The sequence below is a fragment of the Topomyia yanbarensis genome, chromosome 2 (genome assembly GCF_030247195.1).
Source record: "Topomyia yanbarensis strain Yona2022 chromosome 2, ASM3024719v1, whole genome shotgun sequence".
Taxonomy (NCBI): domain Eukaryota; kingdom Metazoa; phylum Arthropoda; class Insecta; order Diptera; family Culicidae; genus Topomyia; species Topomyia yanbarensis.
Genome location: NC_080671.1, coordinates 64,342,601 through 64,361,416, shown reverse-complemented (window position 1 = coordinate 64,361,416; position 18,816 = coordinate 64,342,601). Strand labels below are relative to the sequence as shown.

The window sequence follows — 18,816 nt, the reverse complement described above, 5'->3', positions numbered from 1 at the left end:
ACGACCTTGGATGTTGTGCTGTGCCGTCACCCCCACAAGTCACCATGCGTCCTCATCATTCGCTATTGCCGTGGGCTTGGGCCTGATGAAAGATGGTGTTTTGCTTTTTTCCGAGACACTGCACATTGTTGGCACGGATGCGCGGTTCAAGGTTGATTTTTATACGATGCTGCCCCGGCGGTGATGATTGTGGTGTTGATGCCGGGTGTTTGCTTTCACCGGGCCACCGCTTTACGCATGCATGTGTTAGGTTGTTCACTTCTGCGGAAACTTTCCCCGTTGACGGTTATGTAATTCACACCCTCCGGAGGTTCTGAGTGTTGTTACGTAGTGTGTTGATACCCAACACTACCTGCCTGACTGGCGGGCATGGACTATGGAATCTCGGTTGAACCAGTCAGTGATGGGAATCGAACCGAACGGAACCGAACCGAACCGCAGGAACGTTTTGTGACCAAACCGTTGTTGTTTAGCTCAGGTCGAAAAGCGCGTGACGCGTGCAGAAATGCGTACATACATGTTATTGATGATTTATGTCACCGCCAGCGGTTAGCAACGGCAGTGGTGACGTTTTAATTAAACCAAGAACCATTTCGATTTTAGCTCTCGGAACAGAGTTTCAGATTGACTTGCTGCTGTTGGCATTTGAGGCTAACTGCACTGAATTGTTTCAGCGTGAGCGAGGAGTACGCGAATACTGTTGGAGCATCTCTTAACGTGTGATTTCGGAAAATCTTGGAAATTGTCCATATGGTGGTGAACTGTAAGTTCCACTAACAAATGAAATAAGAAGACCATTCATAGGTCAAATTAACATTTATAAAGCTGCATTTGTAAGCTGCTTTTAAATTTATTAGACTGGTTCTCATGCTTTTCACCTCGCATAATCAAACAACAATGAACAATAATTTGTCCACCAAGCCATACAAACTAGGTGTAGAAAACTCATAGTGAGCGTGTAAGGCGATTTGCATAATGCTAAACTAACACAACAGTTTTCCACTCCATTTCATCAAGGTCGGGGTACTGCAAACAAATGACAAGAAACTGTGTTACAAAGACATCACGACCGGACAACTCAAACAGAAAGGGAAAACAGAACAAACCTAGTTCTATTTAACAATTCCTCGCTGTGACCTGTTGAAACAGTTTGTTTGAAAGTGACTCGAATTTAACCCTTAAATGCATATTTTGCCAGCTGGTTACACATTTTGTAATATAAAGGAAATTTGTCGTATCCACCACAAAATAATGATTGGGCATTTAAGGTTCAACATACCGACATCATGGGCTACTTTATGCCACGGAGATTACGCCAAAATTTGAGACTGATATTTGAGCTTACAGCTCAAATTTAAGGATATTTTTAACCAAAGCAAAACATAGTTTTATTCGCTGGTTTAACATAAATATAACAACTGAATATAAGCTTAAGAGAATGCTTGTAAGATATCGTAGCAGGCGATGCACAGAGGATTTTTTCGATTTTTTGTTTCGTTATATTTTTTTACATACCTAAGAACCTACTGTATAACGTGGCAAAATTAGGAGTATATCAAAAATTGTTAAAGAATTTTTGCATGTATGCCCAATGGTGATATTTTAAGGGATAGAGGTTTTAATCGTTTTCGTAATATATGCAGTAAAATCGCTTTCTAGTGATGATGACTGTATTAAATAAGACAATATTATTACAAACGTAGTTCAACACAGCCGTTTGTTTAACTTCACCTTAAAACTAACTAAAAAAGTAGACTTGCTGTGTATTGCACCAACTTTAAAAAATACCTTTTTCAAACATTTCAAATTTTAGCGATAAAAAAGTTACATTATACGGCTAGATCCGGTAAAGTTGCTGAAGCAGTATTAAAAAACAAGATTTCAGCTATACAAAAAATATTCGAACTCTTCCGATCTTGTGCGATTCACCAATCCCAAGCGAATTGAAAATTTTGAATTTTTTACTAATTTGAGGTACACCGAAATGCTGTAGGGCCAAATAATGTTTGCCAAAATGTATCTCTGTGAAAATATGCACAGGCGTCCCTTTTCTTCTTCCTTTTCCAATGATCAAATGTTTTTGCAACTGGAAAAACAAATGTATTCACATAGATCACCTAGAAATTACTAGTATTCGAAATGATATAGAAAATTGGCCTCTGCACTGGTAGGTGGGTAGATGCCAAATTGTTCCAAAAACTATTAATTGTCTATTTTTAGTTCATATTAAGGAATAATAATAACAATTGCAGCAGCAATTAATTTTGGCCAGGATTCGACCCCAATTACTCCTCTGTGCGATGAACAAACATTGTAACGTATGGCATGTTTGTTTTTGGTAGGGTAGTCGGTGCTACACTTATTCAAACTTGAGTGTAATCAATCAATCTCTCCATTTACACAACACCGGTGTAATAAGAAACGAAAACTCTATCAAATTTTCGTGGAAAAGTATAGTATATTTATCAAATTATTAGATAAGACGATATAGATTACTTCAAGTTACCTTGGCAATGTTATGCAATTATGCATGTTCTTACACGGAAAAAATTACTCCCAAAATCGTGAATAAAGTGCCATGAATTCTGAAACAACCTCGTTTTTACGTTACAAAAACACGACCATGAACAAAAATCATGGTTTTTATAATTATGTCCAATTTTCATTCAGTAACGCCCGCGTAACGCTTTTATTAGTGGAAATATTTTTTTTTGTTTTGTGAACTTGAGTCATGTTTTGCGCCATATCATCACCAAATGGATTTTCTGTGCATGAACTAGTAGAATGCCAGAAATGCGTGGAATCGGCATTTTTTAGTTTGGTGGGGAGTTGTGAACCATCGCAAAAAGTAGGAAAAATGGAATATTTTTGCAGTTTATTTTAATTTGGGTTATAGAAGATAAATTTTAAGATATTTCTAAACTAAAGATGAGATGGAAAAGTGATCTGATTCGCAATGCGTAGGTGACAAAATGATTCGCTCCAAGTCACCTGAATTCACGGTTGCGGCACGGGAAGATTAAAGTTGTGGCTGAGTCCTGTTCTTCGCATAAAATTTAACCTTTTTATAATAACCATAATATGTATGAGTCATCCCTGTTTTTCGAATTATGATACTATTCTTTTAAAAAAATAACAATAATCCACTGTAATTTATGGTTCACAACTCCTCACTTTGCATATCTTCGAAAAATACGTATCTCCATCGACACAATAAAGGTTCATCCAAAATTTTTTTTATCAATGAAAGCCAATTGCACAAGGAATGTTTTGCACTAATTTACTTTGAAATCAGCTACATAACGGGACTCCACATACCACAAATAAAATTGGGTAAAAAACTTTTTGTTTGATATATTTATTCGCTAGTTCCCTAAACACGAAGAACACGAGTTAATGAAACATTTGGTAATGAGAAAGTGCCGTCATGACAGTAGAAACATTTAAAAGTAGTTACCTCATTTTAATCATTTATAGCTTAGCAGGAATTGACGGTGTTCACAGCTCCCCACCGTCCCCTACACAACTTTAAGAACATTATTTATAAAACCAAAGGTTGACTAATTATGCTATTCATAGATTTAGGAACATCAGTTCAAAAAATCAAAACAGTTTTGATACTTTATCGTGAACTATTTCGCGAAACTCGGAATTTTATTCATAAATTTTTATAATCCTCGTGAACTAATTCATGATTCATAATATATTAGTCACGATCCAATATCCGTGCTCGAGAAATAGTTTTCATAATCATCAAATATTATTCATGTATTCGTGAACTGATTCATGGATCCTAATTTAATAGTCTACACTTACCACTAGTGTTCGTGAAAAAGTGCACGAAACCATGAAATATTCATGTATTTGTGAACTGGTTCATAATCTTTTTTATACTAGCCACGATTTACCATTAGACTTCGTGAAATATTTCACAAAATCATGCAATACTATTTCAGTATTTATGAACTGGGTCATGATTAATAGCACAATAGCCACGATTTACAATTCGTGGTCGTGAAACAGTTCACGAAATCATAGAATATTATTCATGAATTTAAAGTTACGACTTACCATTCGTGCTCATGAAATAGTACACAAAATCATCAAATATTATTCAGGTATTCGTGAACTGGTTCATGATTCCTAGTACTTAACCTAGAATCTATATTGTGGGCCTGCGACATTTAGAAGATATCCCTAAACATTTTCAAGTTCATGCAACATGGTTATGAAAAGTTTGCGGAAACTATTTCACAAAATCTAGAGTATTATTGGTAGAATAATTTTTGTTCCATGCACTATTCCATGAAAGATCATATATGTCCAGCAGCTATCAACAAGCTAGAGGCACAAGCAGTAGATATAAGAAAATTGTTAGGATCTAGAACATCGTTATATCATTTGATAAGGTTCAGTGTGATGTCTCGACGAAAAAAGAAAACTGCGCTGAGCAGCAAAAATACATTATAGAGCCACGAATCGTGTTCATGATATAGCTCATGGAACACGATCCCGCTTGTTAGTCAAACATTTATGTTCTTGTTTATATTGTCGCAATACTCCGAGCATAAAAACTGATAATAACTTAAATATAACAGATCGCGATAAGGTGAAGACAAATTACGAAAATCATAATAAAACTGCTGGTTTCATGCATATCAGTCACATCACTCCACGTGTCAAATTCAAAAGTAAGCTCTAGAATAAAATATCATGATAACGCGCAAATACATTACGAAAATCGTGACTAAAATCAGAACATAAATCATACTATTCGTGACAAATATATGCAAAATCGTGGCTAAGATCCTGAAATCATAAACATAAATCACTCTCATACTTAGTTGCGTTTCGGCTTCGTCTCATCAGAAACCGACACTAACTTATTATCGGAATAGATTAGCGCCGGCTTGACGCAAATCCTTTAAAACTAAAACACACTTTGTGTTTCAATCGAACGACTGAAATAAGGATTTGTGCACTCCTGTACAAAGACTGGTTTTTACCAACAAATTTTCACCCTAGTGAGAAATTTTGGTTTTTACCAAATTTTCCTCCTTAGGGTGAAATATAGCATAGTAATAAATCACTCTACTTGTGACTAAAATATCAAGATAACGGAATAAAAATTACGAAAATCGTGATTAAGATTCTGAAACCATGAATATAATAAACATAACTCGTGATTAAAATATCAAAAATCGTGACTGAGATCCTGAATTCGAGACCATAAATGACTCTACTCGTGACTAAAATATATAAATTATACTATATTACTCTTTCAAAAATCGCGACTAGTATCCTGAAATCATGAGCATGAATCACTCTACTCATGGCTAAAATACCACGATATAGAAATCACGAAAATTGTGACTAAAGATCCTGCAATCTTAAACATAAAACACGCTACTCTAACAGAAAAATCCGATAGAAAACTCATGAACTCACGGTAACTTGATAATAAAAATCACGACTAAGCTCCTACAATCGTGAACTTCGTTTAACTGTCGTCTGTGTATTCGCAAATTGTGAACAAGGATCACAACCAAAACTAGACATGTACAGGAAACATCCACAGTAACCCTACCCAAAATTCGAATGTAACGCCATGTATATATTCGACGCGAACTAGTTTTTAGAAACACAAATAGCTTCATGAATACGAGGTTTATTATTCATAATTTGAGGAACTTGGTCACGGTTTTCGTAAATCCTTCTGTTCACGAAATCGTGATCTCGTTTTCATGAATTTATGAACGGATTTTTTCCGTGTAACGACTCAAATTCGAGTATTCCGGTGATCCCGAATTGTTCGGCTCGCGTTAATAATGCTGGTGATGTTGTTTTTGAGAATGCGTAGAGTCAATTAATAAAAATAATAACGAGAAAGATTCCTTCCAGAATTATTCATCATCGAGTATAGAAATCGGTAAAATATTTTTCAATCCCCTTGAAGTGGAAAATTTTCTGAAGGGGTGATATTTAGTTTAAGCTTACAAAAGTCGTCTTTATCCAATTATATCACCTAGCTCAATAAATACTGGAATCATTCAACACGTTAGTCTAAGCAGTCTTCCCAGAACAACTTAATATGGCCGTGTTTATATATAAGACGACAAAATAGAGATACTATTGCAAGATCTGGCACCGCGTACATGCATTTATTAAAAATGCACGTCGCAATACAAACAAGTAAAGAAGTCAAAATTTCCCAAACGGGGGTAGGGGGAGCTAGGACAATTTGGTCCTAGTAACGGTTTATGAACTCTAAAACTAAACGTGTCAACCGATTAGCAAGCACTTATTTTTGTTCTATAAACCGATCAGAAACACGTAACAGAAATATTCCAAAACTATATCTCACATGGTTACTTGTTATAAATTTGTGTTATTTTAACTACTAACGAGACCTAATTTATGACACAATATGTTACAAAAATTGTGTTCTGTTATTATCTTGTTATTTCATTTTGATCGGGAAGCCGGATCAATTGCGCTTTTTTCTGATACAAATTACATTTTTGGATCTCTTACCATATTGTGTATAAACGCTTCAGCGAAAAAGTACATCAAAGGCCCGAATTACCCCAACCAAAAATGGGTTCAAAATTACGTGAATTTGCTTGCCTAGATCACCAATGACCATTCAAAGCAGTTTTGACCACATTGGCCCCCTATGACGGTTCTTGATGCACCCGGGAGCTCGCCAAGTTCCTAAATTAATATCCCGCTTATTTCCCACCAAATTGTTGATCGATTTTTACAAACTTGTTTTCAAATGAAAGATAAAGTAATTCTATTAACTGCTATTAAATTTCATTCAGTTCTGACTTTTGGTTCCGAAGTTACAGGTTGGTAAGAAAGGTCACACTGGAATTTCTCAAATGAACCGTTACAATCGTAATATTTCAGAGGCTAACCATCTATTGAAATGGTTACCATATTACATCGGTTCGCAGGTCTAGATCACTGATTGTCAATCAAACGTTCTTTGAATATATTGTCCTCTATCAACAATTCCGGTAGTCCTGGCTACCTTCCTTTATTAAAGTCACATCGATTCTTCGGTGATAACTGAACCTATTTTCTCAAACCAAGACTCAAATAGAAGATATAATATGCACTTGGGTGCTGCATACCCCCTCCCCTTCCTTGCTGATAGCCCTCGCCCTTCATCTCCTACCTCGCCCCCCCTTCCGATTCGATCACCCTCACACCTGCATTCCCTTCATCAACCCAGCATACCGAAATAAGAATTCTTTATCTGGCAACTGATTCTTGGCTATCACTCTACTAGCTCCACCCTCATAGCATTGAACTCATGCTGATTAAGCTAATTAAATATTGTAGTTTTTAAAATACAGGATGAAAGGGATACGTGCTAAGTATGATAAGAATGTGATAGACATTTTCACAATTATATTTAACATAATCAGCTAATGAATCATAGTTTGGATAAATGAGAATGGCACAATCGCACCACTAGGTGGATTAAATCAGTTTTTTTTTGAGTTCAGGGTGGTTATGGAAGTGCTAGTGTTTTATGATAGTGGTTGAATGACAGTTGCAATATTGTACTTACAATCTTAACAAAGGTTTCAGGATTTTTGTTGGGATTATTGATTAACAGAGAGTAATTCCTTTAACTTTAACATATTAGAGAAGAATGTTATCTATGGAGCTTTGAAAGCTTTGAAACCAGTTATTGAAGACTAGAAAGACACTTTTCGCATCGTTTTTCTTTCTGAAGTTCCAATATTTTATATAAGATAATCTTTTACTCGAAAAATAGTTTCAACTATCAGTTTTTCGTTAATAGTATCAAAGTTACAAATACATTAAAATTAAGCTTTTTTTTAAATTACCGAAAACTTACATTAGCGTATAAGTTATACAATTTTGATAAGAAACAGTGATTAATAATTTACAGGTAGACGAATGCTCTTATTTACCAATGAACAATGTTTTAAAACGCCGTTTTCGGGTTTGCTTCAAAACCATTCTCTTTAAAAGTATAGTTTGTTCGAAGAAGTTGTAGCCTTTTATGATTTCGCTTCTGCAGAAATACTTGGTTCAGTGATTACTTAATCCTCAGTAAAATTGTAGCTTGTTACTATACATTGCAAACGTTACCTTCACCAACTTCCTCTCTGTACTCAGCGCGCTTGAAACTGGCCAATCCCGAAACTTATTCGTACAGGTCATTGAATTCCACAACGATTCATTCACTACCTTTTGCTGGATCTATGGGAACTGTATCTAAACGGGAAAACGCCGACCAATTGGTAGCCCAGGACAGCATAGCTAGGAGGATCATAATAAAAGTAGTGCCAGCCACCGATATCATCCGACACTTTTCACAAACCCTCAGCAACAATTTCATCAACCATCATTGGCAGACCTCACTGAGATACCTGAAGAAGATAAAAGGACTCGAAAAATGAGACGATCGCAAAGACTGGAGAGACCAAAAGGTCCTATCCAGCCTTCGGGTACACCAAAATCTACCATGCCCACACTATTTCCCAAGGATTCCGATGTGCCAGCTCTGTAACAAGAAGACCTGAAAAGGCCTGAAAACATAACCGTAAAATGAATAGTTAATGATAAATTCTAAAAATTCACTTCGTATGCATTCATAAATCTAATTTCAAATAAGCTCCTGCATCAGGCTATCAACACTTTGTAGTTCCCTTTAGTTATTGCTCGTATACGTGTATTTTACAAACAATCCGATATGAAAAATAGACTTTTTCCTTGATTCATAACATTTCGCGCTATCATAACTATTTATCTATATTACGTTTTGTAATTAGTTGGTTTTCATCCCACTAAAAATATCGTCAATTACACAGAGATTAACTTTTCTAGACAATACTTGTAATAGGTACAAAAAACAACAAAAGAGTTTAAAAAAATCTCAAAAACGAACCAAGATCATTTCTTTTCCGGGTACTCGAAGGCTAACTGACCAACTACATAATAAACATATTTACAAACATAATAATACATAATAAACAAACATAACATAATGGAGCGAATCCCAGACCTTATACCCTTCCAAACCACCAACGCCGCGAAAGCTATTGAAGAGTCTTTTGAATCGTCGTCCTTCCGTTAATTAGCTAAAGCATCAACACTTTCCGTCTACCTTATCCTTCTCCGTGAACGATGGAGATTGTAGCTATCATTCTGTTGAGATTTTAATATGGGTAAGAATAGTATGAATTTTCTTACCATTTTCTAAGCAAATGTTATTAAATAATCCGCCAAAATCACCGTCACAATGCAACGCCACGGAAGCACAATGGTGAAGACAACATCGATATAAACGATAAACCCAGTGAAAGCGGACTGAGTTACTCCCAAGCAATAGTAAGCGACGCAGCTAATAGATTCCCAAAAGAAATAAGATCTTTACGCGAAGTTACTAGTCGCGTACACTGCAAATATAATTAAATTCGATTTGTTTATTTTCATTTATACATTGCAAATATTTAAAAAATTCACAGCTCGCCGCAAAAACTACCCGAATTTGATGATACTTTACTTTAGAGTAATTTTGGAATGGTAAATTTTTATCTTTATCTTATTTTTCAATTTTTATAAACCCAGTATTTTGGAATGCAGGTTGGTTCAAAGAATCAATATTTACGAATATAACGCATAGTTCTACTGAAAACTCACACAATTGAGGGAAGCATATTTTTAACCCTTTCATCTCCTACTTTCTCTTGTGCATATGCATATGCATTCCAAAACTATGTTTTCCTTAGAAATGATGGGGTCATGGAACACTAAAAACCGTAGTTCTATCTTTATTTGCTTCCTTCGCTGTGCTGGAAGCAGCTCATTTTTTTCCTTCCAATGCTCAACACAATTTTTCTATAATTTTTACAATCTTCCAATTGCGTGGAAATCGTATTCGTAGACAGTTTAAATAGATATATTCTATATTTTTCCAATAATATTACAAAATAACTAAAATATATCAATATTTCATTTTTCGTCGCCAACGTAAACTCTCCCCGGCAGCATAGCTTCATAGAAATCCAGATCTTTGCAATAACTTCAGCTCTAGAGCTAATATTTGTAAAAGTTATTGCTGAAATAAAAGGTAATAGTAACATTTATAAGCCTTACTTGTTTTTGTGAGAAAATATTGTCTATACCATCATTTATAGCTATTTAAAGACGTTGTTAATTATAAACAACATAGGCATGAAAGGGTTAAAAATCCTTTTTTCATCGCTGATAATTCTGAGCGTCATCCATTGACACGGTGGATATTGTCGTACAACATCGAACACTGTGCGTACGTTCGCATAGATGCAATGAGATCATCTCCGTTTGCGATCGAGTCGGGCGTTCCCCAGGGAAGTCATCTAGGCCCGCTACTATTTATATCATTCGTGAACGATTTGTGCTCTAAGTACATGTTCGTGGATGATCTGAAATTCTTTCGTGTAATTGATTCGGTAGTCGATTGCTGTGCCATTCAAGCCGATATCGATTTGCTGCTAAATTGGTGCACACTAAACGGGATGAAAGTAAACGTGCAAAAGTATAATGTGATCTCGTTCTGTCGTAACAGGCACTTAACAACGTTTGATTATAGAATGTCAACAAGCATTATCAACCATGTAAACACAGTTAAGGATCTAGACATTCTTCTCGATTGCCAATTGAGTTTCGCCAGCTTTCCCGATCAGAATGAAATAACAAAATTATAACAGAACACAATTTTTGTAACCTATTGTGTTATAAATTAGGTCTCGTTAGTAATTAAAATAACAGAAATTTATAACAAGTAGCAATGCGAGATATAGTTTTGAAATATTTCTGTTATGTGTTTCTGATCGGGTTAGCTGGCAAATATGATTTTAAGATTACTAAGACTACCTTTAAACATAGAATTAATAGTAATTAAAGAGCTATCTGTACCAGAGACGAAAAATGTTTTTTTTTTTTTTCATTTACCAAAATCAGGCGAAAATGACGTGACAGCGACGCTACTTTCTAAAGCATCGGAATTTTTCGAAAACGAAAATGAGACAACGGCCTAGGACAAGGCATACGAGTAAGATCAATTTCATTATTTCCTACGCACACTCGTTTTCGCTTTGAGATTGAGAGCGGCATTGGTCCCTACGCTATTGAACATAGTGCCGGGCGAACGAAAATACACAGTTAACGATATTTATTTGTCGTTGTTCGATTTCGTGGAATTAGAAGCTAGTGATGATATTGGACGACTGAAGCACTACTGGTGTGCATATTTCCAGTTATTGCCGCGTTCTAGTTGCAGTTCTGTGATACACATTGCTATAATTTCATTTAATGAAAATTTAAATGAGGAACAAAGTTTTCGGATTTAAAATTAAAACGAAATTTAATTTTCGTATTTTCATAGAAAAACGAAAGTCGCTGCTTCTGCTACTGGCTTTCATAGAATTGAAAGAAGATGCCGGCCATGTCTTTTTTGTTTTGCTTTGTATGTATTTAGTAATGAAGGAGGCAGCAAAAAGACGAAAGTGAATCCAGTGGGTTTCATCGTTCATTGAAAGGATGTGAGAATTTTAGGCCCTGATCTGTACGAGTAACTTGAAGACTAGTATAAATAAATAAATTACTTCGCAAACCCCAGGCAATCAAGCACTACCATGTGTCTCCTTGAGCCTTTTCATTTTCGGAAAGTAGATGCCATAATTTTCAAGTATCACGCACTTTTAGTGAGCTTTCCGAACGCGAGCGATTGAGTAGTGAGAGGAGGTTCTATAAAACTGTTATGCCAAAATCATCATAGTGGTGCTTTATGCACAGATAGTTGGATGGGCTGGAGGATAAATTTATTTTGCATGTTAATTTTTTTTTCGAATTGCCTTTATATTCTGCTTCCTTTGAGTCAGCAAGATCTTAAAAGTTTATGGTATGAACCTTAGAATATATAGAATAATATATATAATGTTTATTATGATAGTTTTATAAACAGGTGCGGATCCAGAAAAAAATTTCGGAGGCGCCTGTAATTTTCATTTAAAATTTACTAACTATACAATACGTTATATGTGATAACCTCATTTAATTAAAATCAGTTTTCGTGCTCGAATTTGGTTTTGAATAATTCTGAGTTTGGAACGAATTTAAAGTAGAAAATAATTTAAAATTTCCTAATAACTTAAAAATTTTGGAGGGATCCGGACCTCCAAGACCCTCCCCCTAGATCCGCCACTTTTTATAAACAACCAAAAATTCAGATCAACTTCTAATCCTCCTATAACATTGCCGTACATTAAATTGGCAGCATTTTTTTCGGAACACTACTAATTCGAATGGTAATTGGTAATGATAATCATATGCAAAATATGACCTTTTTCCTACATCTCTAGTTTACCCACAAGAGGTTTCAAGTTTCTATAGTAATATCTATGGAAACTCGGATATAAAAACTTAAATTCCAATAAAAATTTCACAGTAACTCTGCGTACCTCAAAACTTATGGTCACGTAGTGTATTTTATAAAGAATAGTTGAAGATCGCCTATTGATTGGAGGTTCCCATAAAAAGTTATTTAACTTTGAAGACCAACCAATTTTTTTGAAATTTCCTATTCTAAGCATGTGCGAGAAAGAGAGGCAACACATAACTTTATATGAGAATATCAATATCTTTTGTCGAAAATAACGACTTACCTTTCAATATAGGGGCCCAAAAATTTCGGAAGAAAAATGATGTAAGGTTTTGAACGCTTATATCTTTTGTTGTACTGAATGGATTTAATCAATTTCTTCGGCAATTTGTCGAAAATATTTGTACCAATGTTGTATTAAATTTTGGAATATGTAGGACATTCATTATCAATGGAAATATAGTGTTTTGACATATCTTTCGAAAACGACTCGGAAAAGTGAAAATTTTCAGCCCATCCCGCACAGAGCCGTCAATATGGTGCACTAACCGAACAATAAAACGATGAAAAGTTTTAAATATCGGTCCACTACATGTTTGTTCCTATGATTATTCGTATTGGGTTGCTTGACGAGAATAGTTGGTGGGGGAAAGCCGGAATATTCGTTTTGGTTATGCCATTAGCAGCCGGGCGGAAAGGAAAGGCTCATGCACGGCACGAGAACGAGCGAGAAAGCGATAGTAGTGTATATTTGCGAATTATTACAGTGACACAATCTCATTTTCGTGCATCGCTATGCGGAATGCTTATATGCCTTTTACAAGTAAAAAATAAGTTTACGGGACATTTTATTTATGTAGAAATAGTTTACTAGACAGCATAGGGAAGATACAATAATTATCTTTTTACTATAAAAGCTCATTTTTCCAAAAATAATCATAATTCTAAAGATAGTCAAATATACACGCAATCTCATATTTGTACAGTACACATATTTTTTCAAAAATCAATGTTTTTAACGACATTTTAAATAGTTGGACGCAACCTTTGAACAATTTCAAAGATTTCATGAAGTGATTTAGTTTAATTTTGGAGAGCAATAATTAGTTTTCGTCCCATTATGGCAGTTAGTTTACTTTTTTAGCCATTACGTTTATTTGAGGGAATTTCTTAAACTAGTGTAAAGGAAACTGTGCCAATGAACACTTTTTTATAGTAATAAAATCTATTTTTCTAAGTAAAATAAAAGAAAAAAGAAATAACAGGTCTTAAATTACAAATCAATTAACTTTTCAAAAGTATACACATATGAAATTGTGCCATTTTCACACAAAGTAATGATTTTGTATATGTAGTGTACGGAAACTTGCCCACTTTAGATTACAAATAATAAGAAAATGACAGATGATGATTCTACTACCACATTTACAAAACAATACCTATATTAAATAGGGCAAACATTTATGAAACAATATTAAACATGTACACTAGAGGTGTACGAATGTGAGATTGTGTCACTGTACATTTTGAACCTTAATAACTTTCCTTCTACTAAACGGATTGCTCGTTTAGTTTCATAAATCGGAAGGAAAACGTTCGACGCTTGCTACCGATACGTTGTTTGCTATATAAAATACGTTGTTTTTTATGCAAAATTTGTTTAAATATTTCAAAAACTACTTTAAATGAAAATCAACATTAATGATAAAACCTATAAATAGGGGCGTCGCCGCTTTTCTCAAAGCCAGACGTGTGTAAGACGCAGTGCATAACAGACGTGCGTGCTAGGTGTTAGGTCTTCAATTGAGAAGCTGCATCGGAAGACCAATCAAATCGGCTACCACCGGAGAGAAGTAGAAAAACGATGGTGGAGGTGGCGGCGGTGAGAAGGCCAAACAGCCAAAGGCTGCTGCTAAGAAACGCAGTCACTGAAAAGGCGGTTGCAACTGCCATTAAAAACGCCACCAAAACATCGAAGGCTGCAGCGAACAAGCCGAAGACTCCAAAGCCAAAGAAGGTCGCTAAACCTGCCAAGAAAGCTGCCCGAAGAAGATAAGTAAATTCACGCGTCTCTAATGTTGCCAACAGTCCTTTTCAAGACTAATAAAATACTTGTAAAGAATTAGTGGTGCTTATTTTCCATTAGCGCTGTTAATTGTTGATGGATTTGTGTCATAGTTATATGCAAACCATCCTTAGGATGAATATACAATGGAAAAAGGATTTTATTAGGAAGTTCCTTTTATTAATTTGTATAATTAAAAATAATTAATATGATAAATCAATAAAACCCGAAAGTTTTTGCAAATCCTTCCAAGAAAATCAGTGAATGTGGCAACTCTGCTCCAAGCGAAAGCTCCACCAAAACGAATGATGAAAATATTTTCATTTATCGCACAAAAAGATAGCCTTCCATCTGCACCGAAAAGTTAATAAATAGGAACGCCTTGATGCAAAGCGTGCTCATTCGGTGTGAGCTGCGAAAGGGGAATGTTCGTATATGTGTATGCAGTAGAAACAAATCGTCGGCAAGGTTTGAATCGTTTCAAAAGATTCTCGTCTTGTATCACCATAGTTAACCCTCTGCTGCCAACCCCGTGGTTTTGCGGGGTTAAGGAGAATCATTGTAAAATGTCCAATACACGATTTTATGTTGTTACCTCCACTAAAACCACACAGAAAAAAATATTTTGTAATTTTAAGTTTATTTTCATGCACATATTTGGAGCATGAATATAAATGTAAAATTAAGTTCCACCACAAACACACACGACTTGTCGTGCTTTCTTCAACGAATTTTATTATAATTTTACACGTGGATTGAAAATTACAGTTTCTTTAAACGGAAAACCAATGCGCTTCTTATGTATTTTTACTCGAAAACTGCTGTAAAATGAATGACATGTAATATTACACGAATGAGAGTGTAAAATTGTATGCTGTTTGGTGCTCCAATTGATTTTAACGTAATTTTCAATCAAATTTTCGATTCAATCGTTGTATGTTTACATTCGTATTGATTTACATGTCGTTTAAATTTCATTATTTTTTGGTGGGCACTTCAAAACACTCCCACCTGGCATACAAGTACATTGTCCGCTTGTTGAAATCATATGAAATTATTGACCTGTATTCAATGCGGACAACTCGGTAATAAAATTGTTTTACTGAATAGATTAACGAACGGGATCCCCAGGAAAATTTCGCTGAGCCCGGTGAATCGAACTCAATGCGTAAAATTTAGCCATTTGAAAGAGATACAAGTAGAATTTTAAGAATATAATCATCGCGGTTATGTCCCGAACATTACCCGTCCCTAGTTTTTCGCTAAGCGTGATTATTTCTGTACGCTAGAAAAACGATTCCGATGGTTGTTTCGAGAGATTTTAACATTGATATTTCAAAGCAAGAAAATATGACATTTGTTCATTTCATGAATGAATGTCTCAACGAGCTTAGAGTCCAGCGCATCCCCTATCAACGCAGACGCCAACAACAAAGATTCTTTTCAGAACCACCATAATTATTATAAAGAATAACTTGAAACATTCCCACATATTTGATTGAGTATCATTCGATTTGAATTACAAGTCAAACGAGTAGTCACGACGCTCCGGTTATGTTCTAGATATTACCCATCCATCTTTTTTACAGCAAAAACGGATCAATTTGCAGTCTTCGGCAAGGTTGACCCTTACACCTTAAGCTATATATCTGCAGATTTTGGGATGCACAAGATGATACTAGCATTTTGTACAAAATTTATTGTTTCAATTGCCTATTTTTCATATATTTTCACATACATACTTCTAAAGTCTAAACTGTGAGTGAATTATAGTTTTCGAAAAAAGTTTATATTTGACAAATGATATGTGGAGCCAATTAACGTTTAATTTAACAGTGTTCCGAAAAAAGTCAAAATTGTTGCCGGTCTACTATACATATAACTAAGCTTACCAACTCTGACGATAAAATCCGTACACCATACAGCAACGAAGCGTAGTCGTTCACCACGCTCAGGCAAACCGTTCGCACAGTGTGCGAATTTTTTCGTCAAAGTTGGTTAGCCTTCATAAAACCATATGGCGAAATGCCAAACCCCATATATTTCTACACAATACACTTACAGACACAGTTGTATAGTTAAGTCATCGAACTCAAATAGCTTCCGAAAGCAAAAACCATCAGCATCCAGTCGGCTGTCCGTTCCCATACAAAAATTTAAGGGTGGTTGACAAAGATTCTCGAACATACAGTGGCGATCAAAAGGTTGGCGTCTCCGTGACTGCCGTAAACGAAAAACCGCAAAAGAATCGAGTAGAATCGAATGTGCAGTTTCAATTTAATGCTCGAGCTTAGCTTTGCTCGGGTTGAAGTTATTTCAGTAGTATTGGAGCAGAAGAAGAAAAACCCCAATTTTACGACCATCTGTCATGTCATTCGATGTTTGCCTTTCTTACATTTTCCAACGGGGAAAAGGGATCATCGAGTTTGATGGCTTAGGGTCCCTTGTCAGTTTGTTTCAAGAAAAAAAGTCAGACCTACCTGCTATGGAAATCGTGTTCGAGTGATTTTGTGCGTGATGTGCTGTTGATTTTCTTGCGGGTTGAGTTTGAGTAGGCTCGACCAAATGATCTTGCTCAGCCTAGGAGTATGATACTTTTGTGTAATCCTTTTATCGATTTTCGTGTATTGAGTTTTTTTTAATCCTTTGTTAATGCGCTGTAAGTTCAGCTTGTGCCATGCTTCCTGTCGGTAAACGTTTTATAACTGAATACCATCAACACTGTGTTTCACATCCATACCACTTTCAATGACGCTTTACACAGTTTGAGTTTACACCGAGAAAGATCCTTTCGTTTCTATAAATTGGAAGTTGGAATCTATTTCTGTTTTCACTGATAAACCACTTTAATTTCATGGGATATACACAGGACACCAGTTAGCATAAGCTTTCTTCGCCTACACATTGCATTTAATACTGCGCTAGGAAACAAATTATCTACACATTCCTTGTAGAGTAGTACAACTTTTTACCTATGTTATTCTCACGCTCCAGCGGCACCCTGAAACACGTCACTGTGAAAATCTCACCTTGCAACTTGTTTTTTTAACCACACTGTCGACACTACCTCTGGTGACGGGGTTCTAATTGGTGATGCTGTGTCGTATCAATTATAATCACAACACTGTTCTCCCGATTAGCTCTTCCGAACGGCTGAAATTTGCGCCGCGGTTCATGCAATACAACGCCCAGTGATTGATTTTTTTTGTTTCGATGACAGTCACCCACCACCCACTGAATCAGCAGCGTGCTGTTTTTGACATTTGTACACACACACTGTCGGTACTGCTCTCAGCATCCAAAACGGATGACAGACTTGAGTCCTGAAGCACACACTACATATATCGGCACATTTGCTAATTATCCTCCGACCGCGATTCGAATCCAGCCACAGTCACCACGATCGATCCTTATTTATGGAACGCTATAGAGTGGCATATTAGCGATGCCGATGGCAGCTTCCCGACGCCCTTTTCCACTACCATTATTCTATTAAGGATTTTTTTTCCTTCCTAAATGTGTTACTTAATAACCACTTCTCTTAAGGGGTTAACATCGCACCACGGAGAAAACAGAGACACGTTGGCGTCGTGTTCGAATGACGCTAGAAGACTGGTCGGCTGCAGACCGTGCACGTTTCCCGCAGCTCTTCTCTCTGACAGTGCATCTGTTTTCCTGCGTTCTCTCCCAACGAATGGCAGAATACAGCGCCGTTCGTTCGAAAGCGGAAAATGATAACACTAAAATCGAACGCTTTTCCTTTGCAGAAGACGCACGCACATCCACGCGAAGGAGAGAAATTAGTTTCCACCCGTTCTCTTTCTCTCCATTTTCTCTAGTTTAAACAGCAGGAACAGAAACTCGAGGACATTCCAATGCTACTAATCGAGATGGATGGCCGTCGTCGTGTTGTGGTGTCAAAAATATGCTACTGATGCTGGATTACTTATCTTCATTCGGATGCTTCTTGAATTCCGAGCATGATGGGTGTGGAGCTTCAGACTGAGCGCTGGGAAAAACAAACATTTTACCCTTAGAAAAAGCGACAGCGCCCGGGAAGACAAATCCTTCGTCGTCGCGCCATGGTATACATCGGGATGTCTCGGATTTTGAATCATATTTTTGCCGCACATCGCATTCCAACCCAACCATTTTCTCTTAAGGAGTGTTCTGATTTTATTTCTGTTTGCGGATCGAAATCATTAATGCCTATGTTTGCAAAATCCTACGGCTGAGCTTATTCGACGAAAATATTTAAAAAAAAACATGTCTAGGGTAATCCCTATGTCTCGACAAATATGTCAAATGGTCCTAAGTGCAAATGAGAGTCTGTTTACTTTCT

The 18,816-nt window shown here is 36.1% G+C and overlaps 1 protein-coding gene across 2 annotated transcripts in view; it reads right to left on the bottom strand.

The window, feature by feature from the left end:
• LOC131686263 (uncharacterized) overlaps window positions 1-18,073 on the bottom strand; it is a 209,259-nt gene extending 191,186 nt beyond the window's left edge. For both annotated transcript variants that reach the window (XM_058970529.1, XM_058970531.1), the window contains exon 1: window positions 16,955-18,073. The gene's annotated coding sequence lies outside the window, so the exon portion shown is untranslated. The remainder of the gene's footprint in view (window positions 1-16,954) is intronic.
• Between the last annotated feature and the right edge of the window lie 743 nt (window positions 18,074-18,816).